Source organism: Bubalus kerabau, chromosome 11 (genome assembly GCF_029407905.1).
Source record: "Bubalus kerabau isolate K-KA32 ecotype Philippines breed swamp buffalo chromosome 11, PCC_UOA_SB_1v2, whole genome shotgun sequence".
Classification (NCBI taxonomy): domain Eukaryota; kingdom Metazoa; phylum Chordata; class Mammalia; order Artiodactyla; family Bovidae; genus Bubalus; species Bubalus kerabau.
In genome coordinates this window covers 42,211,338-42,235,956 of record NC_073634.1, presented here as the reverse complement: position 1 = coordinate 42,235,956, position 24,619 = coordinate 42,211,338, and positions in this window count along the sequence as shown.

Genomic DNA, 24,619 nt, shown 5'->3' with positions numbered 1-24,619 from the left:
GCTGAGCGCTGAAGAATTGATGTTTTGAACTGTGGTGTTGTAGAAGACTCTTGAGAGTCCCTTGGACTGCAAGGAGATCCAACCAGTCCATTCTGAAGGAGATCAGCTCTGGTATTTCTTTGGAAGGAATGATGGTAAAGCTGAAACTCCAGTACTTTGGCCACCTCATGTGAAGAGTTGACTCATTGGAAAAGACTCTGATGCTGGGAGGGATTAGGGGCAGGAGGACAAGGGGATGACAGAGGATGAGATGGCTGGATGGCATCACTGACTCAATGGACGTGAGTCTCAGTGAACTCCGGGAGTTGGTGATGGACAGGGTGGCCTGACGTGCTGCAGTTCATGGGGTCTCAAAGAGTCGGACACGACTGAGCAATGGAACTGAACTAAACTGAACTGAACTCACTTTTGCTTTTTCTGTCCCTTCATTTTGAGCCTATATATGTCCTTAAAGCTGAAGTGAGAGTCATGTACTCAGGATTTAGTTAATACGATCCTAAATTACAACGTTAGAGTATTAGATACTTGCCTTTACCAGTATGTTTTATATTTTCATATTGTTTCATGTTACTAATTAGTCCTTTCTTTTCAGCTTGAAGAATCCCTTTCAGCACCTTGTGAAACAGTTCTGATGGTGATGAACTGCTTCATTCCTGAAAGACAACTGTGCCAGGTAAAATATTCTTGATGTTTGGCAAAACTAATACAGAGTTTCAGGTTTAAAAATAAAATAAAAGAATTTTTTTTCAACAGTTTGGTCTCATTATCTTACACTCTCCTGGCCTGCAAGATTTATTCTGAGAAATCCACTGATAGCCTTATGGAGACTGCCTTATGTATGAACTTATTTTTCTCTTGGGTTTTTTTTTCCATGATAAATTTTCTTGTCTTTCATTTTAGACAGTTTTATTATAATGTGTTTGAAGGAGATTATTTTGAGTTGAAATTTTGGAGTGACCTATTAGCTTCACGAACTTGAAATACAAATATCTCCCCAGCTTTAGGAAGGCAAATCCCTTCACCAAAGCAGCCTGTCCAGAGATTTTGGGTGGGCTCTCTGGTGGTGTCCACAGGTAGGTTTGCTGCTGGTATACTTGGGTGAGCAGGTTTGGTACCTGAGTCAGCACATGGGGAGTCAGCAAGGGGTCATCCTGGTGTCTGGGTCCACGTGCACTGGCCTAGCACTGGAGTCTACAGTGATGGATATGGGACTGAATCTACATGGGCAAACTTAGATCATGAGTCCAGAGAGCAAATTAGTAACCCAGGGCCACTGGAGTGGGCCTGGCATTTGGGCTCACTTTATTTTTCTTCTCCCAAAGGGAGAGGGTATCTTTCTGGTGTTGAGCTGCCTGGGCTTGGGGACTAGTGATGAGAGTAATGTGATTATATGTTTCCTACCTCATTGATGCATCTTTTCTAATTTCTGTGTTTCATCCAGGCGCTGAAATTCTTGACTCTTATAGAAAATTTTTTTCATGTGAATAGTTGTTCAAATTGATGTTACTAGGGAAGAGACAAGCTCTAGAAATTCCTATGCTACCTTTTTTTTTTTTTTTTGCTGATACTGCTCTCCCTGTATTTTAGTTGTTCTTTAAAATCAGATATTAGTTTCTAGCATGGTAAAAACAAAGGAAAAGGTCAATAAGCTAACAAACCAGAGCCAAAATAAATAAGCAAGCCAACAAGCAAATGAACACAACAGAATCTTCAGTCATCATGAGAGTCAAATCCAGAAGGAACATAAGTTTAGTGTCTAAATGCAACAGAGCCCAGAAAAGTATTTATCTTCCCAAAGTCTCATGGTGCTTTCCTACAATCTCCTGTTTTCACAGATATGCTTTTTTTTTTTTAATTAAAACAATTTGACCCATAGAATAGGAGAAAGTAAAGCTGTCTTTTAGGTAATTATCTGCTCATTGGGTGTTTTACTTAAAAATGAGTTATTTTCTCTTTCTTTTACATTTGATTGCTGAGCAATTGTGTTGTGAGGGGATATATTGTGGATAAGGTGGGAGAATCATGTGAGAACAATAGCCAATCCTTGGCCTGGAGTTTCTTTTTAACTTTTTAACTTATGCTTTCAGTCCTCATAAAATTCACCTTCTAGTGGTGAATTTCAAAAATCCTAGTCGTGCTTTCACTTGTTATGATAGTGATAAAAGTACAATAAAAATTTTATAGAAAAGTTTGCTACTTTGGTTTGGTTATAATTTTTCTGTTGACTTGTTTAGAAGAAAGATTTTTGTGAATATTTAACTGTCAGCTTAAAATAATATATACTGATCCATCAGTATATATTCAGTTATACATGCAACTCTCACCCTTTATACCAAGTTTTAAAAAAGCCTTTAGGTTCAAAATATTTTCATTTGATCTGAAAAATAGAAAGTACAAATCCTACTTAGAATCTTTGAAAACTGATTGAGGCTGTTTTTATGTAACTCACAGTGTATGCAAAAATTATGGGCTTGTACACACAGCGGCTTTGGAAGGATTATTTTAATTTAAATATGTTACACCTACAACTGACTTACTTGATGACTGAACTTATGGTGTGACTAATCCATGCTTTGCTATTTAATTTCTGTTTGTTACATTAGGTAGATTGATAAGAATTTTATTTAATAGTTACAATAGTTTGAATAATATTTTCAATCCCTCTTTACTAAGGAATTGGTTATATCCTTAGATGCATCAAGTCTAGAGAATATTTCTGTCATGGCCCTGATTGTATCACATTTGAATGTGTTGGTTTGATGTCATCTCAAGAAAGTAATTCTGAGCTCCACCTTGATAGAGTTTAGGTTGAAAGAGCCATTGCAGATTGTATACAATCCCTTTCTGAGGTTTCTCAACCATATTCCTATGGTTCTACCTACTATTTTGCCTAATTTTCTTTTTATAGGTATTTAAGATGCTAGAAGTTGAAGAATTTTCTCTTGTTCAGTGTAATTTTGGCAAAAAGCTATGTATGCCCTAGAAAATAATCATTTCTCTGTGCTTTTCAGATATACCTACCAGGTTACAGGTTATGCTCTCATTTTTTTTTTTTTTTTTTGAGAAAAGGAATGATTTCTGAGTTTAATATTCTGAAAAAAATGGGCTACAGTATACATGAGACCTTATGTTAATGTTTCCTCCAGTTTTATAATTAAATTATCAGGGTTTTGATATTTACCTGGTTCATTCCAATGTGTTTCTAAGGTTACATCTACAGAGATTTGTCAGCTTTTCAAACCAAAGACAACAGAGAATGAGATGGTTGGATGGCATCACTGACTTGATGGACATGAGTTTGAGCAAACTCCGGAAGTTGGTGATGAAGCCTGGCGTGCTGCAGTCCTTGGGGTCACAAAGAGCCAGACATGATTGAATGACTGAACTGAATCATAAGTTCTTTGAAATGAAGCAGTGTAAAAATCATATCAAAGAGCTTGACTGTCTACACCAGAATTCATTCCTCTTTTTTGCTCTGTTATTTTTCCTGTCCCTAAAGTCCCATCTTTCTTCTGTACATGATGCCCTTTCTTTGATCCTGTTTTCCCTTCTCCCTCTTGCAATAGTTAGATAACATGTAGCTCTTTGGTCTCAGACTTAAATTTTAATAATTTTGTAATTTTCATCTTAATCCTGTTTAGTCATTTTACCTTTGGAGATAGTATTGAAAATAATTGCTTAAGGTGATATGTTAAGAATATGGGTATACTTTTAAGTCTTTTTTCCTTTTAGAATTACTGACTTTTTAAATGAAAATGTATTAACTTAAATGCTGTATTTTTGGAAGAGCAAAGTCATATTGGCTCTACAGTAAGTTAGATGTAGATAATGACAATAAGTTAACAATCTTTTATCTGTAAAATATCTGTTAATATATAGCAGATCAGGAAAGTAGCTCAATGCCTTAAATTTCTTCTTTTTAAATAGTCACTTGGCCTCATATTTCATTACACTCCTGCAAAAGGAAATCTGAGCTCTAATAATAAATCAGATAAAAAAGAATAATGAATATAGATATAATCTTGGTATTGCAAAAATACTCTACATGTTCTTCCAAGTTTTCATATTTTACAGGGAATGTACTCCGTATAGAACTCTGTATGCTTTTAATTGGGTAGAATGGATCATGAGGTTACATGTGAAACTGTAGAAATAACATTGCATGATTAGTTATTAATGGTAATTGAGCTCTCATTCTGTGAGTTGCACTGTACAAAGAAATAGAAATTCAGATGCAGGCTTCCTTGCAAGCTAATCGTTTAATGGGGAGATAGAACTCATTAAAAAGCAGCACCCAATCCTGAATTTCCATGCCTGGACATCAAAAGGGCTAATGTTATTAAACTCTATATTTGAATAGCACTTTGAAATGTATAATCTGTTTTCACATATGATACCTGTTAAGATCTCTTTAGATGCTGTGGAAACTACAAGTTGTAGTGAAAGAGCATGAATTTGGTTTCAGAAAGAGCCAGTTCTAAATCCTGTTCTGCCTCTTAAGTTGAAGATTTAAACATCTCTGAACCCTAGTTTCCTCATTTGTATAATAAGGGTAATAACATGCCTCTAGTGCTGATTTTAGAGATACAGGAAATGACATGACATGTAGGAGAGTGAGCATGTAGTATGGGACCAATAAATGTGTGCTCCTCTTGTTATCCTTCTTTTGCAGATGAGGAAACAGAACCCTTGGCTTGGAATTAGGTTCTAGACCTCCTGAACAAGGTCAAAGCTCTGTTCATTATGACACACTTTTAGGGTCATAATATGTGCTTAGTAGTCTAAAGGTTCACCGTAAAGAGCATCTTAATTTCAAGCCTATGCTAAAGACTTATCAGTTCTTTTTATAGATCTTCTCTAGAGATTCTGTATCCCTCTGGCTTGGTAAAGATTACTGTATTTGATAGATGAAAGTATATGTCTACTGTTCCCTCTCCACAGATCAGCTTTTTGGCCCTTGATAAAATGTTTGATCATTTCAGACATGCTATGAGCTCCACAAATTTCATTGTATCTTGGATATCTTATGCTAATTCATACATTTTATTTTTCTTTCTCTGCCATGTATCAAAGGGGGTTGTCAGGTCGTGGACATGACTAGATAAAAATATAAAATCAATAGCAAGATGATAGGACTTTACAAAGGTCAAATAGAGAAAACAATAACAAGGAAAAATGTGGAGATGTATACTGGCCAAGGCCATGGATATGCCCAGGGCGTTCTCACCAACTTAATGAAAGGAGTGAAGTTAACCATGCATAGAGGAAGTGTGGCCATGTGACCTGTGTGGGCACAGTCCCTAACTTGATATTTCTTACTATTTTTGGAGCACCCAAGGCATTACTGATGTAGAAGCATATTTATTGATCTTAAAGGGAGTTTTCAAAAAATATAACATTAGCTTTACATAACTTTATTATTCTTACCAAATGTGTTTTGTGTAGATATACTGACCACCTCTTTCCTGGGTATTTTTGCTACAGATACAATGAATAACATAAAGATGAAATTTGTACATATTCTCTAGATTTCAAGATAGTGTCTATCTCTAAAGTGGTTATAAAAGTGATCACTTTTGTTCATGTGGATACGAGAACTAGAAAGAAGAAAAAAAATTTCTAGAAATAAGATGTCTTCCTACATCAGCAGTTGGGAGCCTTATCATGTGGAATATTTACAAGACTTTATCAAATCTAATACAGCAATGTCTACTTAGAGTTTTTCATTGTCTTTTAAGTGAACAGAAGTCAGGGAACTATTGAAGAATAAACAGATTTTTCTCCTTAAAGTGTGTATGATTTCCATAGTCTTTTCTCATCTCCATTATGGGCCATGAGGTTGATAGTTCTGGCTTCTTAGAAAACTTTTCTTTAAAGAAACAGCTAGTTCCAAGTCTTTCTCAGTATGTGCAGTGGGTATTCAAGTTAATGTTTTTCATAATGAGCAATGCTTTGAAGGAAGCTGAAGCAACAGTTACAACTGGTCATGGAACAACAGACTGGTTCCAAATAGGAAAAGGAGTATGTCAAGGCTGTATATTGTCACACTGCTTATTTAACTTATATGCATAGTACATCATGAGAAATGCGGGGCTGGAAGAAGCACAAGCTGGAATCAAGCATGCCAGGAGAAATAAGAACCTCAGATATGCAGATGACACCACCCTTATGGCAGAAAGTGAAGAGGAACTAAAAAGCCTCTTGATGAAAGTGAAAGTGGAGAGTGAAAAAGTTGGCTTAAAACTCAACCTGAATGTTAGCATCTGGTCCCATCACTTCATGGGAAATAGATGGGGAAACAGTGGAAACAGTGTCAGCCTTTATTTTTTGAGGCTCCAAAATCACTGCAGATGGTGACTGCAGCCATGAAATTAAAAGATGCTTACTCTTTGGAAGAAAATTTATGACCAACCTAGATAGCATATTGAAAAGCAGAGACATTACTTTGCCTACAAAGGTCCATCTAGTCAAGGCTATGGTTTTTCCAGTGGTCATGTATGGATGTGAGAGTTGGACTGTGAAGAAAGCTGAGCACTGAAGAATTGATGCTTTTGAACTGTGGTATTGGAGAAGACTCCTGAGAGTCCCTTGGACTGCAAGGAGATCCAACCGGTCCATTCTGAAGGAAATCAGCCCTGGGATTTTATGGATGGAATGATGCTGAAGCTGAAACTCCAGTACTTTGGCCACCTCATGTGAAGAGTTGACTCATTGGGAAAGACCCTGATGCTGGGAGGGATTGGGGACAGGAGGAGAAGGGGATGACAGAGGATGAGATGGCTGGATGGCATCACTGACTCGATGGACGTGAGTCTGAGTGAACTCTGGGAGCTGGTGATGGACAGGGAGGCCTGGCGTGCTGTGATTCATGGAGTCACAAAGAGTCAGACATGACTGAGCGACTGAACTGAACTGAACTGAAGATATTTTTAAAGTTCAAATGCTCATCTGGGAACATTTGAGATTCTAAAGATTTAAATCCACTACAATATTCCCCAAAACTATGAAAGTAGAAAAGATGGAAATAGAATTGAAACAGTAGAAAAATAAAGATTTTTTTAGGTAATTGCTGAGCTTATGAAGATAAATATACTTCTCTGTAATTACAACAGGCATGTCTAAACATCATGGGATACTAGAGTTAGAATAACCTGAAGATCATTTATTTTAACTCCTGGCATCACAAATGATGAAGGTAAGACTCAAAAAAGGTGAAGGTATAACTAGTTATTAGGCAAATGAGTCATAACCAATCTCTTGCTGTTTCTTTTCCATTGTATGATGCATAATGCACAACTCTCTTTGAAAATAGGCCTTTTTTGCCCAGAAGGATTTCCTTAGAAATCTAATTATGTGAGGATTACAGAGCTGAGAGATAGGGATACCTCAATGTCAACTCATTGATCTGATATAGATTCACAATGAATGTAATTGATACACAATTACAGAATTATCACATACCAATATTAGGTCCTTTCATCTTAATTACTTATAGAAAAGATATTTTATTTTCCTTTTTATATACAGATATGAGCCAACAGGTCTCATTCTTACACCTCTTTTTAAAATTCCAGACAGAAATTCAGTTTCCTCACTGGCATCATTCTATGGAGAGCTCATTTGAAAAATGGCTTTACTCTGCTCTTCTTGATGCCCCCTGCCTTGTTATTGTTGTTCAGTCACTTAACTCTTTTCCAACTCTTTGTGACTCCATGGATTGCAGTACACCAGGCTTTCCTGTCTTCACTATCTCCCAGAGTTTGCTCAAATTCATGTCCATTGAATTGGTGATGCTATCTAACTATCTCATCCCCTGCCACCCTCATCTCCTTTTGACTTCAGTTTTTCCCAACATTGGGTCTTTTCCAATGAGTCAGTTTTTCACATCAGCTGTCCAAAGTATTGGAGCTTCAGCTTCAGCATCAGTTCTTTCAATGAGTATTCAGGGTTGACTTCCTTTAGTATTGACAGGTTTGGTCTCCTTGCTGTCCAAGGGACTCTCAAGAGTCTTCTCTAGCACCACAATTAGAAAGCACCAGTTCTTTAGCACTCAGCCTTCTACATGGTCCAACTGTCATATCCATATAGGACTACTGGAAAAATCATAGCTTTGACTATATGGACCTTTGTTGGCCAAGTAATATCTCTGCTTTTTAATATGTTCTCTAGTTTTCCCATAGCTTTCTTCCAAAAAGCAAGCATCTTTTAATTTCATGGCTGCAGTCACCATCTACAGTGATTTTGGAGCCCAAGAAAATAAAATCTGTCACATTTTCACAATCTATTTGACATGAAGTGATGGGACTAGATGCCATGATTTTTGTTTTTTGCATAGTGAGTTTTAAGCCAGCTTTTTCACTTTCCTCTTTCACCTTCATCAAGAGGCCCTATAGTTCCTCTTCGCTTTCTGCCATTAGAATGGTATCATCTGCATATGTGAGATTGTCATTATTTCTTCCAGAAATCTCGATTCCAGGTTGTGTTTCATCCAGCCCAGCGTTTTGCGTAAGGTAATCTGCATAAAAGTTAAATAGACAGGGTGACATTATATACAGCCTTCATATGTCTTTCCCAATTTTGAACCAGTCTGTTGCTTCTTGATCTGCATACAGGTTTTTAGCTGTTGCTTCTTGATCTGCATACAGGTTTCTCAGGAGACAGGTAAGGTGGTCTGGTATTCCCCTCTCTCTAAGAATTTTCCAGTTTGTTGTGACCCACACAATAAGTCTCCCCAAATGTCAGAATCACGTGAGACTTAAAATCATTTACAGTTGACATAGGTATCCTTTTGGATAGCATAAACAAAATCTTGTACACACCAGGACTCAGGGGAAAGGAGCAATGACCCCACAAGATACTGAGCCAGACTTGCCTGTGAGTGTCTGAGGATCTCCTGTGGAGCTGTGGGTCAGCAGTGGCCTCCTGTAGGGACAGGGGCACTGACAGCAGCAGTCCTGGAAGTGTGTGTTGGCATAAGTCCTTTTTGGAGGTACATTCCAGGTACATTTTGAAGCCAGTGCATTCCAGGACTGAGTCACTTCACAAGAGAGAGCACAGCCCCACCCATCAGCAGATATTTGTATTAAAGATTTACTGAACATGGCCCTGCCCACCAGAGCAGGACCCAGTTTTCCCCAACGCCAGTCCCTCCCATCAGGAATCAAGAGCTATAATCCTACAGCCTCCAGAATGAAAACCTCAATCCCAGAAAACTAACCAAAATGCTCTCATGGATCACAGCCTCCTGTAACTCAAGGAAGCTCTGAGCCATGCCATGCAGGGGCCACCCAAGATGGACAAGTCATAGTGGAGAGATCTGACAAAATGTGGTCTACTAGAGAAGGGAATGGCAGACCCCTTCAGTGTTCTTGCCTAGAGAACCCCATGAACAGTATGTAGTAATCAGCCTATATAATTAAAGACTTTAACTGTCATTATATCATAATATTTGCAGACAACAAAAACAGGTTGGTGGCTGGGTTCTTTCAAGAAATGCTTAATGTAATTGTCACAAACTGAAGAGAACTTAGAAGCAAATAAAATCACAGCCCCTTCACTCTGTGTTTGTAGAACATGCTACCTTTTGTTGAAAGTTGATAGGATATGAAAATAAAGAAATTAGAGACTGGGCTGTAAAGAAAAAAATGTAGAATGAGCCATAAATTAATGTGAAAAACTTGCTTTAGAATTCATCCTTTAAGTATTCACATTCAAGTTCTCTTTTGGAATGAGTTCTGTTTTATATGCAAATTAGTGTTTCTGTTTGGCAATTTGATTTTCTAATGTGATGTGATTTTGCTTCTTTTTTAAAAGGTCTTGTTATTCCTTAAAAAAAAAAATACTTATTGATTTTTGGCTGTGATAGATCCTTATTGCTGGCACGGGTTTTTCTCTAGTTATGCTAAACAGGAATTACTTTTTATTGCAGTGTATGGGCTGCTCATTGTGGTGGCTTCTCTTGTTGCAGAGCACAGGCACTAGGGTGTAGGTTTCAGCAGTCGCAGCCCACCAGCTCAGTCATGGTGGAGCGTGGGCTCAATTCCTCCACAGCAAGTGGGATCTTCCCAGACCAAGGATCAAACCTGCATACCCTCCTTTGGCAGACAGATTCTTAACTGCTGGACCACCAAGGAAGTTGCTGATTTTACCTCTTTAAATCTTAGTTTTTCCATCTATAACATGGGTATTGTGATAGTTTCAACATCTCTGGAGTTTTAGATTTAAAAAATACTAGGTATCAATACTTGAAAACATTGTGACTGTTTTCAAAATACATAGGTATATATTTATGATTGTATACTATTAAGGAAGCAATTTGATGAAATAATATCTAGTTGCATATCCAACTGCCAAATTCTGCAGTATCCACTCCATATCATAACACATCAGTACTTTCATAAAGAACCAGTCCACTTATCTAAGACCAGTGAAAAGGGCTTTCTCTTTCTTCCCCTCGTATCATGTTGATTACAATACTGATCATCATTCATTTTTGCATTTCCCAACAAGTGCCTAGCTCAGTGCCTATCCGGTGAATAATTTTATTGCTTCCAAACCAATGACATCTATACTCCTCTGTAGCTGTCATTGAATAGCATATTGTGAAGAGCCAACAAATTGGCTGACCTATTATTTAAAACCTCACTCCTAAGAAAATGTTGGAAAGGTCAATTAGTCACCTCTGCATCCAAGTTACTGTCAAAAAAAAAAGTAGGAAATATCACTGAACAATCAAGGAATGGGTTGATTATTGTAAACTTTTCATCTCTCTATTCCTAAAGGTGTAACTTAACAGCAGCTCTCTATTCTTATTGTGTATTGACCAAGTGTTGAAATGTCTCTGTTGTTGAATTTATGAAGCTTATCTTTGCTTTGATCTCTCTACATCTGGTCACCTACATCCACTAAATAGAATGACAGTGGTTACCATGTATCTGCCTTTTTGTAAGTACATTTGAGATTGTCTTTGCAGACTATATTCAAGCCAATAAGAGAGAGAAACATCCCAAATATACACTGGTATTTTCTCTTCCTACATTGTATTGCTCATTTTCTTTTTCACATTCTTGGTGATAATAGTGTACACTGGCATCAGAGTTTTCAGTACCCTGTTATCAAGCCCCAATGCTCTTTTATTGAAAGAAGAGAGTATCTAAATTTGTTGAAATACTGACTTTATACAGTATCTTATACCTAAGATACTGTATCCAAAAGTATAATAGGGAAAGAACACAACACTCTCTAGAAGATGATGTCATTCAGAGAAGCAGTTCACAGAAATCAACAGCATTCTCTTCTCAGAGCTCAGATATTCCTTTACTTTTTCATTAACATGGAGGTCCTTGCTCTGAGCCTGGGGCTCTTCAAAAGAATACAATGTAAAATTTCTCACATGCTGTGCTGGTCTCAATTAAGTGAAGTGAAGCGAAAGTCACTCAGTTGTGTCTGACTCTTTGGAACCCCATGAACTATATATACTACATGACATTCTCCAAGCCAGAATACTGGAGTGGGTAGTCTTTCCCTTCTCCAGGGGATCTTCTCAACCCAGGGACCTAATCCAGGTTTCCTGCATTGCAGGCAAATTCTTTACCACCAGATTACTGGATTCTGAGCCACCAGAGAAGCCCAGTCTGAGTTAAGCCAGATGAAAAAGGAAACAGGGGCAATTTTACTGTCACCTTTCCTGTTATTTCAATGATAATGTAGGTATTTATGGATTAGGTGGTCTCCATGTCTCCCAGCTTTCTAACAACACCCGTCACTATGTTTCCCTCCTCCAATTTTTCCTTCCAATAAGAAGCGTAATCCTGTAAAACAACTTTTCAAAAACTATCATTGACATCCACTGCCTGCATATACAATTCTAAACATTTTAACCTGGCATCCAAAATCTTCGATGATATGGCCCTAACCTGCTTCATCTCCATAAATACAGATTTTTCCCTTAGTTGAACTGGTATATTTACAGACTGTTCTACTCAATACTTATTTAACATGTTCTTCAATGTTCTATATCCTATATTTTTGCCATTTCCTAGTCTCTGTTTTTCCTGCCACCATAATTGTAGGCCGTGTTAAAACCTCTTCTTTTCAACCACCCGAGGGGACAAGTAGAACCTTGCATGTCTGACAGTTCAATATTACCCTTAGGTATAACCTCTGTTGTTAATATTCTCATTGTTTTTGTATATGCCTTACATCTGGCATTGTCCTGAAAGTTCCACAGGACAGAGTTTATGAATCAACCATCCTTATCATCCTCACAAGATCATATTCCTCAGTTCAGTTCAGTTCAGTCGCTCAGTTGTGTCTGACTCTTTGCGACTCCATGAATCGCAGCACGCCAGGCCTCCCTGTCCATCACCAACCCCCAGAGTTCACTCAGACTCACGTCCATCGAGTCAGTGATGCCATCCAGCCATCTCATCCTCTGCCGTCCCCTTCTCCTCCTGCCCCCAATCCCTCCCAGCATCAGAGTCTTTTCCAATGAGTCAACTCTTCACATGAGGTGGCCAAAGTACTGGAGTTTCAGCTTTAGCATCATTCCTTCCAAATAAATCTGTCTGCACTCAAATATGTATCTGAAGATACCTAACACTATATATCATGCCACTATGGTTAGTGTTGCAGTCCCTACAACAGAAATTGTAAACATGTTTTTCGATAAATCACCATGATACTGCAAGACCACTGACTTTACTATTAATTTTTTTTTTAATGGGGAATCAAACTGAGATCCAAGAAAAAAAAAAATAGTTGACTTGCTGAGGCTATAGAGTCAAAGTGTCTGGGACAGAGTTTTAAACAGGTTATTTCACTTAAGGAACATCATCCCAGTAAGGCTTAGTCAAGGCCTGTAATATTAAAAACAAAGGCAAAAATCATTTGTGCAAAGCTTGTCAGGCTGGTTTTTGAGACTAGAGCCCCTCACAACTTGAGTATGAGAAATATCCAGAAATTGAAAGATTTTAGGAAAAATCCTTTATCACGGGTTGTATGCATTTACTATGTTTACTGGCACGTTTGAGTCACGCTTCAGACAGTGAGAGAAATAGATTCCTTGTTCACTATAGTGCTTAAAGTTGATACATTTAGGGTCAACTATAAACCAACTTGTAAGGGAGAAAAAGGTTGTGTTCTATTTGCTTGTGGATCATTTGCTTGGGCATAGCCTGACCTACATGAGTCCCTCCAAAATTTCTCACTCTGTCTTATATGTTCCACTGGGAGCCCATGTTTAGATCCAATTTCAGAACCAGTGTCAATCAGAGCTGGCCTTGCAGGGCTTAGAATTATGTCACCTGTCTTAGATCTTGTAACTGGATTGTGATTGCTAACTCTGAAATTATTTCCATGTTCCTTTTGCTGTCAGGATATGTCTTGATACATCTGGAACTGACTTCCCTAGGGAAAGAATTTAGATACAGACATGAGAAGTGCAAACTAAAGCACAGTGCCAAGATTTGCCAAGGATGTAAGCAACCAAGTTGTATGAGAACAAGAATGTTTCTCTAAATGATTTACCAAACAAATAGGATGGAAAAAGAGTTCTAGGATACAGAAGTCAGAGTGGATGCTATGATGATTTAAATCAAATGGGTAAGCTATGAGATGAGATGATCATAGAAGTCCAGGACTAAGGGAATAGGATAAGATCAATGGAGGATCAATGCAAGAATAATCTTCAGAGGCTCAGGAGATGTTCTGAGGTCAGTAAGATGATGCCATAGGCAAAGCTTGCTGTTTAAAACATTTTGTTGGAGTATAATTTATTTAAAATGTTGTATTTACTCATTCAAAACATATCCATGTGATGGCTTCCATTCAAGCATTCACCCATTTAGCAGAAGGGATACAGTAATGGTCAAAAGGGAGTTTTCAGTCAAGCAAATAATACAGGCAGAAATCAAATAATTATATATAAGTAGTTGAATAATTATAATTTTGAAAACTTCTATGAAGAAAAAAACCTCCATGGGAAAGAATCAGATGAGACTGATGGTGAGATATTGACCAACTATTGGATAGAGTGTATACCTCAAGAAAAGGAAATAGAGAGAAAAACCATGATATATTTGGGGAGCAAAGAGAAGTCTGGTATCACTGGGACATAGCAAGAGGAAGGTGAGTGGCATGAGAAAAGATTAACAAGGGACAAATCCATAATGCAGATATTGTTACTGTTATCCCAGTTTCTGATGAAACATCTGAGACTCAAATAACGCCTATCTTCTAAACTCACTTAGCTAGAAAAGGTTGGAACCAAAATATGAACCAGAACCATCTAACTCCATAGACTGCATAACCTATGTCACAAATGCCTTTACATAACTATCCTGCAGACTATATTAGGTTTTAAACTTAATTCTAAAAGCTATGGTATATATACTTAGAGGAGAACATAGGCAAAACACTCTCCGACATACATCACAGCAGGATCCTCTATGACCCACCTCCCAGAATATTGGAAATAAAAGCAAAAATTAACAAATTGGACCTAATTAAACTTAAAAGCTTATGCACAACAAAGGAAACTATTAGCAAGGTGAAGAGGCAGCCTTCAGAATGGGAGAAAATAATAGCAAATGAAGCAACTGACAAACAACTAATCTCAAATATATACAAGCAACTCCTACAGCTCAACTCCAGAAAAATAAATGACCCAATCAAAAAATGGGCCAAAGAACTAAATAGACATTTCTCCAAAGAAGACATACAGTTGGCTAACAAACACATGAAAAGATGCTCAACATCACTCATTATCAGAGAAATGCAAATCAAAACCACTATGAGGTACCATTTCACGCCAGTCAGAATGGCTGCGATCCAAAAGTCTACAAATAATAAATGCTGGAGAGGGTGTGGAGAAAAGGGAACCCTCTCACACTGTTGGTGGAAATGCAAACTAGTACAGCCACTATGGAGAACAGTGTGGAGATTCCTTAAAAAACTGGAAATAGAACTGCCTTATGATCCAGCAATTCCACTGCTGGGCATACACACTGAGGAAACCAGAAATGAAAGAGACACATGTACCCCAATGTTCATCGCAGCACTGTTTATAATAGCCAGGACATGGAAGCAACCTAGATGTCCATCAGCAGATGAATGGATAAGAAAGCTGTGGTACATATACACCATGCAGTATTACTCAGCCATTAAAAAGAATACATTTGAATCAGTTCTAATGAGGTGGATGAAACTGGAGCCTATTATACAGAGTGAAGTAAGCCAGAAAGAAAAACACCAATACAGTATACTAACGCATATATATGGAATTTAGAAAGATGGTAACAATAACCCTGTATACGAGACAGCAAAAGAGACACTGATGTATAGAACAGTCTTATGGACTCTGTGGGAGAGGGAGAGGGTGGGAAGATTTGGGAGAATGGCATTGAAACATGTATAATATCATGTATGAAACGAGTTGCCAGTCCAGGTTCGATGCACGATACTGGATGCTTGGGGCTGGTGCACTGGGATGACCCAGAGGGATGGTATGGGGAGGGAGGAAGGAGGAGGGTTCAGGATAGGGAACACATGTATACCTGTGATGGATTCATTTCGATGTTTGGCAAAACTAATACAATATTTTAAAGTTTAAAAATAAAATTTAAAAAAAGAAAGAAATATTAATAGCAAAATGGCATAAAAGTTAATTTGGACTAAGGGATGGAGGATGGATTGGAAAATAACTCTAACTAGTGGCTTACTGGGGTGGATATAAATTTCCTCATCGCCTAACTAGATGGGAAATTTGAGGTTAGGTGATCATTCACCTCAGCTGTTTATCCTGAAGGTGCTGACGTTTGGCATTACTTTCTCTGATCCACAATTTTATGCTGCTGTTCTTTTCATGTAACTGTAAACAGTTCCAGAGACTGGCAAATTATTCAATATTCCAATATTTCTTATTGCAGGCTGAGTAGTTGCCAGTAAGAGTCAATTTTATCCGGCATTTTTCCCTGAAATAAGCAGACACTTAAATAACTCAAACCAATTCTAACTTTATGGTGCAGACAAGGACCCAAATTAGTGCAAATTCAAAAGTAATAATACTGTTTTTTTAACATTTATCATACCTTTGTATATGTACTAGGAATATAGCTTTGGAAAGCATCTAAACCATTTCATTTATTTATTCCTTTATTTAACCACATATCTAATTCAAGAATATTCTGTGTATCAGGCTTTTTGCCCTAGGTATATAGTGGTGCACAAAATAGTCTGTACCTTCGTGGAGTTTAAAATATGTTGGAGATGTATTAATGATGGAAATATAAAATGGCTCAATTGCTGGGAAAAACAATTTGGTGGTTTCCCAAAAAGTGAAACAAAGTTACTAACCTAAGTGAAGTGAAAACATCTATTCACACAAAAATTTGTACCCAAATAGTCACATGCTTTTGAACTGTGGTGTTGGAGAAGACTCCTGAGAGTCCCTTGGACTGCAAGGAGATCCAACCAGCCCATTCTGAAGGAGATCAGCCCTGGGATTTCTTTGGAAGGAATGATGCTGAAGCTGAAACTCCAGTACTTTGGCCACCTCATGCGAAGAGTTGACTCATTGGAAAACTCTGATGCTGGGAGGGATTGGGGGCAGCAGGAGAAGGGGACGACAGAGGATGAGATGGCTGGATGGCATCACTGACTTGATGGACATGAGTCTGAGTGAACTCCAGGAGTCGGTGATGGACAGGGAGGCCTGGCGTGCTGCGATTCATGGGGTCCCAAAGAGTCGGACACGACTGAGTGACTGAACTGAACTGAACTGATGGTTGTATGTGGATGTACTAAAAACCACTGACTATACACTTCAAAATGTTAAAATTGTAATCTTTAAACTATGTTAACTTTATTTTATTATGAGATTTAAAAATTTAATGGAGAAAAGGAGCAATAGACAAATAAGAAAATAGATAATTACAGCTTGTATTAATCACTATAATAAAGACATATAGGACACAATGAAAAAATAATATATAGGTGCTAAATAAATGAATGATGTGGCAAGGACTCTTAGAAGAGGTAATATTTAAACAGCAATCTGAAAGGTGATGCTCAGATTTTATGGAAATAATAAATTTTCTTATTTTTTGTTTATATATGAAACAACAAAGAGATATAAAAAGAAAAACATGGAAATGAACATATAAACTTTATTGTCAACAAAGTCCAGGTTAGAGGGTGACTTAACAAAGCCAGAATTAAAGACTTAATATACCTCAGCACAGAATCTGCCTGCAATGCAGGAGACCCTGGTTCTATTCACGGGTTGGGAAGATCCTCTGTAGAAGGGATAGGCTACCCACTCCAGTATTCTTGGGCTTTCCTGGTGGCTCAGCTGGTAAAGAATTCACCTGCAATGCAGGGGACGTGGGTTCAGTCCCTGGGTTGGGAAGATCCCCTGGAGAAGGGAAAGGCTACCTACTTCAGTATTCTGGCCTGGAGAATTTCATGGACTGATGGACTGTATAGTACATGGGGTTGCAAAGAATCAGGCAGAACTGAGCAACTTTCACATACCTCAGCACAGGCAACACTGGACATATGTAAGCCTCTCCTAGCAGGTAAATAACCAGTATCCCTGAGTTTTATGGGTAGTCCAGAGCAAAACAGAGGTGACAGACCAATCTTAAAAAGAGAGACTATAAAAAGCTGAACCTTTGTATCTGATCCTGCTCCAAAATACCAGTCAGATTATTTTCTCCTTCCCTTGAGGACTGAGAGAGGAGATAGAGAGAGACCAGGAGTGCTATGTTAATAAAGGTCCCACTCATGGAAACTAGAGAGAGGGGTAGAAGAAATTTTCATTGTAGAGGTAAGAAATTACTAGACATTTGAAGAGCCAAAGGACTGGATGAGAATGTCTAAAACATGTTTATTCTTAATACCAGAAATTGAAATACAACAGATGAGAATATTTTAGGCTAACAAGAGACATAGGAGAAGATATAGTATATAATGATCCCACACAATGTCAAATTACATAGAAAACATTATGAAAGCATCCAAGAAAAAACACAAATAATTTTAATGGAAGGCAATGAGATTGAAAGTAGCCTGCCCAATAGCAAAAACATGGAAGCAAAAGAAATATATCTCAAAGAAAAAAATATATAGTTTTAAATGTATATATTAGAAAAGGAGAAAGGAAACAATGAAGTGTATTTCTACTTTTAGAGCTAAAAATTAAAGAAACTGAACCCAAAATCAGTGGAATAAGTGAAATTATGAAAAATAACAAATAGAAAAGAGATAAACAATGGAAAAAATCAATAAATCTATAATTTTATGAAAATATTGGTACAATTAATAAGACCCTGGTAAGTCTAACTTAGAAAAGAAGTAAACAATACAAATAAAAATATCAGAGAAAAGGATAACAGTACAGATCCCACAGAGATTATTAAGACAACATGGCCATTATGAACAATGTTATGCCAATAAATTATATGAAATGAACAAATTTCTTGAGAAAATACTACAAAGCTACAGTGATCAAAACAGTATGGCACAGCACAGAAACAGAAATATAGATCAATGAAACAGGAGATAAACCCATAAACTTATGATCACCTAACATGTGACAAAAGAGGAAGAATATATTAGTACAATGGAAAAAAGACAGTCTCTTCAATAAGTGGCACTGGAAAAACTGGACAGCTACATGTAGAAGAATGAAATTAGAACATTCCCTAACTTGATACACAAAGATCGACTCAAAAAGGATTAAAGACCCAAATCTAAGGCTGGATAGTATAAAACTCTTAGAGGAAAACATAGGCAGAACACTCTTTGACATAAAATGAAGTGAGATCTTTTTCAATCCATGTTCTAAATTAATGAAATAGAAAAAAATATATAAGACCTAATTAAACTTAAAAATTTTTTCATAGCAAAGGAAACCATAAACAAAATGATAAGACAATCATCAGAATGGGAGAAAATATTTGCAAACAAAGCAATTGACAGGGGATTAATTTCTAAAATATACCAATAGCTTTTGCAGGTCAATATAATAAAAAACCCAATAAAAACATGGGCAGAAGATCTAAATAAACATTGTTCCAAGAAAGACATATAGATGGTTAAAAAGTGCATGAAAAGATGTTCAACATCACAAATTATTAGAGAAATTCAAATCAAAGCTGCATTCTCACATCTGTCAGAATGGCCATCATCATATAATCTACAAACAATAAATGCTGGAGAAGGTGTGGAGAGAAGGGAGCCCTCTTACACTGTTGGTGGGAATGTAAACTGGTACACTCACTATGAAGAACAGTATGGTGCTTCCTTAAAATAAAAAATAGACCGACTGTATGACCCTGCAATCCTACTCCTAGAGAGGTATCCACAAGTTTCTCAGTCATGTCCGACTCTTTGCAACCCCATGGAACAGAACACCATAATTTGAAGCAATACATGCACCCTGATGTTCATCGCAGCTCCATTTACGCTAGCCAGGACATGGAAACAACCTAAATGTCTGTCAACAGAGGAATGGATACAAAGGTCATACATACATATAGTAGAACATTACTCAGCCATAAAAAAAGAATAATGCCATTTGCTGCAACATGGATGGACCTAGAGAATGTCATACTGAGTGAAGTAGGTCAGGCAGAGAAAGAGAAATATGATATGATATTGCTTGTATGTGGAATCTAAAAAAAAAAAAAATGGTACTAATGAACTTATTTACAAAGCAGAAGTAGAGTCACAGATGTGGAAAACAACTTATGATTACCAGGGGATAGTGGGGGAAGGATAAATTGGAAGATTGGAATTGACATATTTGCTCTACCGTATATAAAATAAGTAAATAAAAAGAACCTACTTTATAGCACAGGGAACTTTATTCAGTATTCTGTAATTTCCTATATGAGAAAATAATCTAAAAAATAGTGGTGGTATGTGTGTGTGCAACTGATTGATTTTACTGTACACCTGAAACTAACACAACATTGTAAACTGACTATACACAAATAAACATTTTTAAAAAGATATACTGTTATCATTTAAAGAATATAATTTTTTAAAATAAAGAATATAATTTGTAATTGAACAAAATTACATTTTCCACAAAGAAAACCCTAGGACAGGATGCTTTCACTTGTGATTTCCACCAAATATTTAGTAAAGAAATAAAATTAATCCTATACAAAATTTATTTTTTTAAATAGAATATAAGGGAATAATTTCTCTTTATGAAGCTATTTAACCATAAAACAAAGACCTAGACTAATATTCTTTAAGAGAATGTTAAATTCCAGATCAATAATCCTGCTGAACATAGATGCAAAAATTCTATGTAAAATTTTATGCAATAAAGTTAGGAATATTGGAAAAGAATACAAAACCATGATGTATGATTTAATCTAGGAATACAAGGTTGTTTTAGCATACAAAAGTCAGTCAATGTAATTCATCACATTTATATACTGATTATTTTAATAAATATGTAAATATTTGACAAAATATCATATCTATTTGTGGAGAAGGAAATGGCAGCCCACTCCAGTACTCTTTGCCTGGAAATTCCCATGGATAGAGGGCCCAGTAGGCTACGGTCCATGGGGTCGCGAAGAGTTGGACATGACTGAACAACTTCACTTTCACTTTTCACTTTCATGCATTGGAGAAGGACATGGCAACCCACTCCAGTGTTTTTGCCTGGAGACTCCCAGGGACAGAGGAGCCTGGTGGGCTGCCGTCTATGGGGTCACACAGAGTCGGATACGACTGAAGCGACTTAGCAGCAGCAGCAGCATATCTATTTGTGATTAAAAACCTCAGTTATGCAGACTACATCACCCTTATGCAGAAAGTAAAGAGGAACTAAAAAGCCTCTTGACGAAAGTGAAGGAGGAGAGTGAAAAACTTGGCTTAAAGCTCAACATTCAGAAAACTAAGATCATGGCATCTGGTCCCATCATTTCATGGCAAATAGATGGGAAACAGTGGAAACAGTGTCAGACTTTATTTTGGGGGGCTCCAAAATCACTGCAGATGGTGATTGCAGCCATGAAATTAAAAGATGCTTACTCCTTGGAAGGAAAGTTATGATCAACCTAGACAGCATATTCAAAAGCAGAGACATTACTTTGCCAATAAAGGTCCGTCTAATCAAGGCTATGGTTTTTCCAGTGGTCATGTATGGATGTGAGAGTTGGATGGTGAAAAAGCTGAGCACCGAAGAATTGATCCTTTTGAACTGTGGTGTTGGAGAAGACTCTTGAGAATCCCTTGGACTGAGAGGAGATCCAACCAGTCCATCCTAAAGGAGATCAGTCCTGGGTGTTCATTGGAAGGACTGATGTTGAAGCTGAAACTCAAATACTTTGGCCACCTCATGCGAAGAGTTGACTCATTGGAAAAGACCCTAATGCTGGAAAGGATTGGGGGCAGGAGGAGAAGGGGATGACAGAAGATGAGATGGATGGATGGCATCACCAACTCGATGGACATGGGTCTGGGTAGACTCTGGGAGTTGGTGATGGACAGGAGGCCTGGTGTGCTGTGATTCATGGGGTCACGAAGAGTCGGACACGACTGAGTGACTGAACTGAACTGAACTGATATAATATCCATGCTGACTGGTGTGTGGTAATATCTCATTATGTTTAGATTTTCATTTATCTAACAGCTAGCAATGTCGAACATCTTTTCATGTGCCTCTTGGCCATTTGTATGTCCTCTTTGGAGAATTATCTGTCCAGATATTCTGCCCATTTTTGAGTGGGCTATTTCCTTTGATAGTTAAGCATCATAAGAACTGTTTGTAAAATTTGGAGACTAATCCCTTATCAGTCATATCATTAGCATATATTTTCTCCCAATTTGTGGTTATCTTCTCTTTTGTTTATTGTTTTCTTCGCTGTGCAGGGCTTCCCTGATAGCTCAACTGGTAAAGAATCCACCTGCAATTCAGGAGACCCGGGTTCGATTCCTGGGTTGGGACAATCTCCTTTAGAAGAGATAGGATACCCACTCCAGTATTCTTGCACTTCCCTTGTGGTTCAGCTGGTAAAGAATCCACCCGCAGTGTAGGAAACCTGGGCTCAATCCTTGGTTTGGGAAGATCCCCTGGAGAAGGGAAAGGACACCCACTGCAGTATTCCAGCCTAAAGAATGCCATGGACTAATACAGTCCATGGGGTCTCAAAGAGTCAAACATTAACTGAGCGACTTCACTTCACTTGCAGTGCAAAAGCTTTTGAGTTTAAATAGGTCTCATTTGTTTATTTTTATTTCCATTATTCAGGGAGATGGATCAAAAAAGATATTCCTGAAATTTATGTCAGAGGGTCTTCTACCTATGTTTTCCTCTAGGAGTTTTATAGTGTCTGGTCTCACATTTAGGTCTTTAATCCATTTTGAGCTAATTTTTTTGTATGGAGTTAAAGAATAATTCCATTTTTTTTTTTTAACATGAGACTGTCCAGTTTTCCCATCATTTGTTGATAAGACTGTCTTCCCACCATTGTGTAGTCTTGCTTCCTTTGTCATGCATTAATTGACTATAGGTGTATGGGCTTATTTCTGGGTTTTCTATCCTGTTCCATTGGTTTATGTTTCTATTTTTGTTCCAGTACCACACTATTTTAATGTCTGTAGTTGCGTAGTCTAGTCTGTAGTCAAGGAGCCTGATTCCTTCAGCTCTGCATTTCTTCTTCAAGATTACTTTGGGGAACATGTATACACCCATGGCAGATGCATGTTGATGTATGGCAAAACCAATTCAATATTGTAAAGTAAAAAAATAATAATAATAATAAAATAAATAAATAAATAAAATAAAAGATTACTTTGGCTATTTGGGATCTTTTGTGTTTCCATACAAATTTTGAATTTGTTTTTGTTATCAGATCAGATTAGATCAGTCGCTCAGTCGTGTCCTACTCTTTGCGACCCCATGAATCGCAGCACGCTAGGCCTCCCTGTCCATCACCAATTCCCAGAGTTCACTCAAACTCATGTCCATCGAGTCAGTGATACCATCCAGCCATCTCATCCTCTGTCGTCCCCTTCTCCTCTTGTCACCAATCCCTCCCAGCATCAGAGTCTTTTCCAATGAGTCAACTCTTCGCATGAGGTGGCCAAAGTACTGGAGTTTCAGCTTTAGCATCATTCTTTCCAAAGAAATCCCAGGGCTGATCTCCTTTAGAATGGACTGGTTGGATCTCCTTGCAGTCCAAGGGACTCTCAAGAGTCTTCTCCAACACCACAGTTCAAAAGCATCAATTCTTCGGTGCTCAGCCTTCTTCACAGTCCAACTCTCACATCCATACATGACCACAGGAAAAACCATAGCCTTGACTAGACGAACCTTTGTTGGTTTTTGTTCTAGTTCTGTGAAAAATGCCATTGATAATTTGACAGGGATTGCATTGAACTTGAAGATTGCCTTGAATAGTATAGTCATTTTGACAATATTGATTCTTACAATCCATGAACATATTTCTGTTTATGTCTTCTTTGATTTATTTCATCAGCATCTTACAGTTTTTGGAGTACAGGTCTTTTGTTTCCTTAGTTAAGTTTGTTCCTAGGTATTTTATTCTTTCTGATGTGATAGTAAATGGTATTGCTTCTTGAATTTCTCTTTTTGGTCTTTCATTTTTAGTATAAAAATGCAACCAATTTCTGCAACGTTATCAAATTCATTGAAAAGTTCTAGTTGTTTTCTGGTACCATCTGTAGGATCTTCTATGTGTAATATCATGTTATCTACAAACAGTGATAGTTTAACTCCTTTTCTAATTTGGATTCCCTTTGCTTCTTTCTCTTCTCTGATTGCTTTAACTAGAACTTCAAAAATTGTGTTGAATAAAAGTGGTGAGAGTGGGACATCCTTGTCTTGCTCCTGATCTTAGAGGGAATGCTTTCAGCTTTCCACCTTTGAGTATGATGCTAGTTGTAGGTTTGTGGCATTTGGCCTTTATTTATTAAGGTGTATATCCTCTATGCCCAGTTTCTGAAGAGTTTCTATCAAAATGCATGCTGAATTTTGTCAAAAGCTTTTTCAGCATCTATTGAGATGATCATATGGTTTTTATTCTGCAATTTGTTGAAGTGTGGTATATTACATTGCTTGATTTTCAATGTTGACAAACCCTTGCATCCCTGGGATGAATCCCATTTGATCATTACGTATAATCTTTTTAATGTATTATTGGATATGAATTGGTAGTATTTTGTTGAGGATTTTTGTACCTATGTTCATCAGTGATATTGGCCTGTAATTTTCTTTTTTATGGTATTTTTGTCTGGTTTTGTTGTCAGGGTGATGGTGGCCTTATTAAATGAGTTTGGAAGTTTTCCTTCCTCTGCAATTTTTTGAAACAATTTCAGAAGGCTAGGTGTTAGTTTTTCTCTAAATGTTTGATAATATTCACCTGTGAAACTGTCAGGCACTGGAGTTTGTTTGTTGGGAGGTTTCTAATCACAGTGTTTGTGATTTTAATTTCTTAATTTCAGTGCTTTTTAATGGTTTGTTCATATTTCTGTTTATTCCTTGTTTAGTCTAGGGAGACTGTATCTTTCTAATAATTTGTCCATTTCTTCCAGGTTGTCCATTTGTTCGACATACAGTTGTTCATAGTAT